This window comes from Schistocerca serialis, chromosome 12 (genome assembly GCF_023864345.2).
Source record: "Schistocerca serialis cubense isolate TAMUIC-IGC-003099 chromosome 12, iqSchSeri2.2, whole genome shotgun sequence".
NCBI lineage: Eukaryota > Metazoa > Arthropoda > Insecta > Orthoptera > Acrididae > Schistocerca > Schistocerca serialis.
This window is the reverse complement of record NC_064649.1, coordinates 90225366-90231319: the sequence shown is the minus strand read 5'-3', so window position 1 is coordinate 90231319 and position 5954 is coordinate 90225366. Positions and strand designations below refer to the sequence as shown.

Sequence of the window (5954 nt, the reverse complement as noted above, 5' to 3'; positions counted from 1 at the left end):
GTGGCACTTGGCACCCTGCTTCACAGTTATTTGTTAGATGTTTTCCAATTTATGTCTTCCTCTACAGCTGTGGCAACGGCCTTGCCGCAGTAGATACACCGGTTCCCGTGAGATCACCGAAGTTAATCGCTGTCGGGCGTGGCCGGCACTTCGATGGATGACCATCCAGGCCGACATGCGCTGTTGCCATTTTTCGGAGTGCACTCAGCCTCTTGATGCCAATTGAGGAGCTACTCGACCGAATAGTAGCGGCTCCGGTCAAAGAAAAGCATCGTAACGGCCGGGAGAGCGATGTGCTGACCGCACACCCCTCCTATCCGCATCCTCAGCTGAGGATGACACGGCGGTCGGATGGTCCCGATTGGCCTGAAGACGGAGTGCTATCTATCTACAGCTGTCCCATTCTACAGCTTCCTCTGATATGAAGTTTTACTGTGATGTCTTAACACGTGTCCTTCCATCTTGTCCTTGTCCTCCTCCTCCTTCTTTTTCTTCTTTTCTTCGAGTTTTCGGTGCGTTCCTTTCTTCACTGATTCCGCAGAGAACCTCCTCATTCCTTACCTCATCAGTCGACTGATTGTAAACATCCATCAGCAGAATCAGATCTGAAAGATTTCGATTCTCTTCTGTTTTGGCTTTCCCACATGTTTCGCTACCATACAATGCTATGATCCAAACGTACATGCTCAGAAATTTCTTCCTAAAGTTAAGGCGTATGTTTTCTTTTGGCCAGGAATGCCCCTTTTTGCCAGTGCTAGTGTGCTTTTGATGTCCTCCTTGCTCCGTCCATCATGGGTTACATTGTTTCCAAGGTAAAAATTTGCGGTATGGCATATGGGACCAAACTGCTGAGGTCATCGGTTCCTAGGCTTACGCACTACTTAAACTAACTTACGCTAAGGACAACACACACACACACACACACACACACACACACACACACACACACACACACACACACACACACACACACACGCGCGCGCGCGCGCGCACGCACGCAAACGCCCGAGGGAGGACTCGAACCTCAGACGGGGGAAGCTGCGCGAACCGTGACAAAGCGCCCTAGATCGCACGGCTACCCCTTGCGGCCCCAAAGTAACGGAATTCCATATTTTCGCCTACTTGGTGAGCGCCAGTTTCAATGTTAAGCTTCTCGCTATTCTAATTTCTGCTAGTTCTCATAAATGATACAGTGGCAACTTTTTGACCTATGCCACAAAGAACTGGTTGATTCTGTTTGGGAAGGACAAACGAAGATTCTAGGGGTTCGAGGACCTGCTTCGCAGCAGTCGTAGATTTTTGGACGATGTGAACGATGACACGAGAGTTCTCTCATGGCTACGTGCCCAAGAAGCATCTTTTACCGTCGAGGAGTTGAACATTGCGACTGTGAGTTATAGAGACTTCTTTCGAAGAATAGTGTCACGTATTTGTGTTATGGGAGCAAGACTGAAGAAAAAGCAAGACAAGTTCACAGGACTTGTCGACCTGGACAAAGCGCTCGACAGGGTTAAATAGTGCAAGATGTTCGAAATTCTGAGAGAAATCGGGATAAGGTATAGTGAAAGACGGGCAGTATATAATATGTACTAGAACCATAAGGCAACATTATGACCTGAAGACCGAGAACGGAGGGCACGGAATAAAAAGGGTGTAAACAGGGATGTAGTCGTTCGCCCCTAGTTTTTAATCTATACGTTGAAGAAGCGATGACGCAAATAACAGAAAGGATCAAGAATGGAGTTAAAATTCGAGGTGAATGGGTATGGTTCAAATGGCTCTGAGCACTATGGGACTCAACTTCTGAGGTCATTAGTCCCCTAGAACTTAGAACTAGGTAAACCTAACTAACCTAAGGACATCACAAACATCCATGCCCGAGGCAGGATTCGAACCTGCGACCGTAGCGGTCTTGCGGTTCCAGACTGCAGCGCCTTTAACCGCACGGCCACTTCGGCCGGCGGTGAATGGGTATCAATGATAAGATTTGTTGATGACATTGCTATCCTCAGTGAAAGGGAAGGAGAATTACGTGATCTGCTGAATGAGCAGACTAATGTGTACAAAGTATGGAGTGAGAGTAAATCGAAGAAAGACGAAAGTACAGAAATCAGAACAGCGACAAACATATATATGCAGATGGTGTCTGTTCAACAGATACTATTTTCATGTATATATACAGGGTGTTACAAAAAGGTACAGCCAAACTTTCAGGAAACATTCCTCACACACAAATAAAGAAAAGATGTTATGTGGACATGTGTCCGGAAACGCTTAATTTCCATGTTAGAGCTCATTTTAGTTTCGTCAGTATGTACTGTACTTCCTCGATTCACCGCCAGTTGGCCCAATTGAAGGAAGGTAATGTTGACTTCGGTGCTTGTGTTGACATGGGGGCATTTGAAAGCTCTTGTCTGCGCAACCCCGGTACCAAATGTAGAGACTCTTCGTGCTCGTATTGTGGACGGCTGTGATACAATACGCCATTCTCCAGGGCTGCATCAGCGCATCAGGGATTCCATGCGACGGAGGGTGGATGCATGTATCCTCGCTAACGGAGGACATTTTGAACATTTCCTGTAACAAAGTGTTTGAAGCCACGCTGGTACGTTCTGTTGCTGTGTGTTTCCATTCCATCATTAATGTGATTTGAAGAGAACTAATAAAATGAGCTCTAACATGGAAAGTAAGCGTTTCCGGACACATGTCCACATAACATATTTTCTTTCTTTTTGTGTGAGGAATGTTTCCGGAAAGTTTGGCCGTACCTTTTTGTAAAAACAGTGCCCAAACTCTTTATAGAAATCGGCAAAAAGCCGTGAGTAATGAGTATAATGGGCAGGGGCACTATGAATGTAGTGCGGGACAATAAGTTGGGAATGTGGGTCCCTGAGTCGCACTATCCTCTACGTCCCCGGTGGCTCACATGGATAGAGCGTCGGCCATGTAAGCAGCAGATTCCGGGTTCGAGTCCCAGTTCGGGCACACATTTTCAACCGTCCCCGTTGATTAATGTCAACGCCTGTAGGCAGCTAGTGGTATTCATTTCACTGTAGCGACAAACTTGATGTCAGAATTGGAGATCACAAAGTAGATGAAGTTAAGGAGTTCTCCTACCTAGGCAGCAAAGTAGGGCATTATGATGAGAGTAAGGAGGGGGAAAAAAGCGGACTAGCGCTGATAAGAACGACATTCTTGGCCAAAAAAGTCCACTAGGATGAAACACAGGTTTTAATTTTAGGAAGAAATTTCTGAGTCTGTCTACTTGGAGCACAGCATTGTATGGAAGTGAAACATGAACTGTGCAAAAACCGGCAAAGAAGAGAAATGGCGCTTCAGACGAATGTTGAAAATTAACTGGACTGATAAGGTATGAGGTGGTTGTCTGCAGAATCGGAGAGGAATATGTGGTAAACAGTGACAAGGAGAAGGGACTGGATGATAAGACATCTGTTCAGACATCAGGGAACGACTTCTAGGGACTAGAGGGAGCTATAGAGGGCAAAAACTGCAGAGAGAGAGAGAGAGAGAGAGAGAGATATTGAGATACATTCAGCAAATAATTAAGAACGTAGGTTGCAGGTAGTACTCTGAGATGAAGATATTGGTACAGGAGAGGAATTTATCTAGGTTCCCATCAAACCAGTTAAAAAAGCTTGCGACTCTGAAGTGTAACGCAGCGTTAACGGGTCATTTCTTCCAAAATTATCAATTTTTTGTTTGTTATTCAGAAATATTATTTAGAAACTTCCTGGCAGATTAAAACTGTGTGCAGACCGAGACTCGAACTCGGGACCTTTGCCTTTCGCGGGCAAGTGCTCTACCAACTGAGCCACCCAAGCACAAATCACGCCCCGTCCTCACAGCTTTAATTCCGCCAGTACCCCACGTCCTACCTTCCAAACCTGGTCCCGAGTTCGAGTCTCGGTCCGGCACACAGTTTTAATCTGCCAGGAAGTTTCGTATCAGCGCACACTCCGCTGTAGAGTGAAAATTTCATTATAATATTATTTAGGATTTGCTGATTATTTTGGTGTGCGATCTATTAAATTTGTCTGACTGGAAATATTTTTAATAAACTTTAATCTAATTAGCTGAAAAGGACGTATTTATGATTGGTCAGCTAAAACTTTTTATCTCAAGAACCATTAGGTCTAGAAGGCTGTGGTTTGATTTAATTTGTAGTGGTAACTTTGCTGCATAAGTTGGTAAAACTTGCATGACAGTTGCTGTTGTGAATTGGCAGGAGCCAATTCACGGAGTTTGGAGGATGCCGAAATGCACGCGTTTAAGCTCACGCAAACTGGCGTGAGGTCTGGAACAGGACAATGTAATTAATATAGCCAATAAGGTACGTTGCTGCTGGAATACTTAACTTTAATCCATAATTGGTGTACATCGCTCTTGACGGTACATGTTTTACAATCTCAATATTAACTGGTAATGGCGCCTTGCTAGGTCGTAGCAAATGACGTAGCTGAAGGCTATGCTAACTATCGTCTCGGCAAATGAGAGCGTATTTGTCAGTGTAGCATCGCTAGCAAAGTCGTCTGTACAACTGGGGCGAGTGCTAGGACGTCTCTCTAGACCTGCCGTGTGGTGGCGCTCGGTCTGCAATCACTGACAGTGGCGACATGCGGGTCCGACGTATACTAGCGGACCGCGGCCGATTTAAAGGCTACCACCTAGCAAGTGTGGTGTCTGGCGGTGACACCACAGTTGCGAATCTTGTTTGCGTTGCGCATGCGATAATGTTGGTGTAATGTTTGTGAGTACTTCAGTCTTTTTGCTGTTGTGCAAGTGTACTCTTGATGCTGTGAGCTAATTATTACATTTGACAATGACAAGAGCAAAAGGAGTTCTCAAGAAAGTAAGAAACCGAGGAAACCGGTACTACAGAACTTATTCTCGTGTACCAGAGGTTACAAGAGAGGTTGGGATGACAGTTCAGTCAATACAGGTACAGCTCCTTCCACTGCTACACCCTCAAGCTCCTCTTCCAAAAAGAAACGTGCGAAATGTGGTGAAATGTATTCAAATAAGACAAATGTGAATGATAAAGATATCAACATCATTATAGATTTCAATATTCTCAGTTCCGTGTTTAGGTAATTTACAAGTTGTAGGTTATGTGGAGGAAAACTAAGGTCACTGAAGATGCCTCAAAGCCATATGGGTTACTTTGTAGTTTGACAGTTTCATGCGAAAATTGTAAACTTCAGAAGCAATTTTTTACTTCAGAAAAGTGCAAATACAACGACTTATTTGAGACGAACATAAGGTATTTTTATGGACTGAGGTGCATTTGAAAAGGGCCTACTGCTGGGGAAGTATTATGCGTTGTAATGAATCTGCCACGGGCCACTACTAGCATATAAAAACACACAGACATTTTACTACAAAAAGTGGAAAAAGTAGCAGATGAATTAGTGAAAAGGAGGCAGTTGAGGAAAATAGACACAGTGAGACACTTACAGACATAACAGTTGCATTTGATGGTACTTGGCAGAAGAGGGGCCATCAGTCTTGAAACACGTATGTAACATAGCAGCGATGGCGAGGCATTGTAGCATCTGTGACCAGAGAGTTTGCGCTTGACCGCGCGAGTGTTGCGAGCGGTTCTCAGTACTCTGTCAGCAGTCGTTGCGAGTCTGTAGCTCTGTGTAGTCGTGCAGTGCAGTACGCTAGTAGTCGTCATGCAGAGCGGTCGGTCAGTAGTAGCAGCCCAGTGCGGTTGTGTGATGTAGGCGGTCGGCAACACTGGTCAAGATGGTGAATGAGGTATACTATTAATTAATATAATCATTAGATAATGTAAAAATCTATTTACTGTAATTATTCTCCAACAAGCCCCCCAATAATAATTTTGATTTCAAAAGCATTTTTCAAAAAAATTTTATTTTTTATTGAACTAAAGATTTCGTTGCACTTCCCATTTCACTCCACTTTTTTAA

General features: G+C 44.4%; 1 non-coding gene across 1 annotated transcript; it reads right to left on the bottom strand.

Annotated features, from left to right (window-relative positions):
- Positions 1 to 3768: 3768 nt before the first annotated feature.
- Positions 3769 to 3844, bottom strand: Trnas-cga (transfer RNA serine (anticodon CGA)). The gene has a single exon. It is a non-coding gene; the product is annotated as a tRNA-Ser (tRNA).
- Positions 3845 to 5954: the final 2110 nt, after the last annotated feature.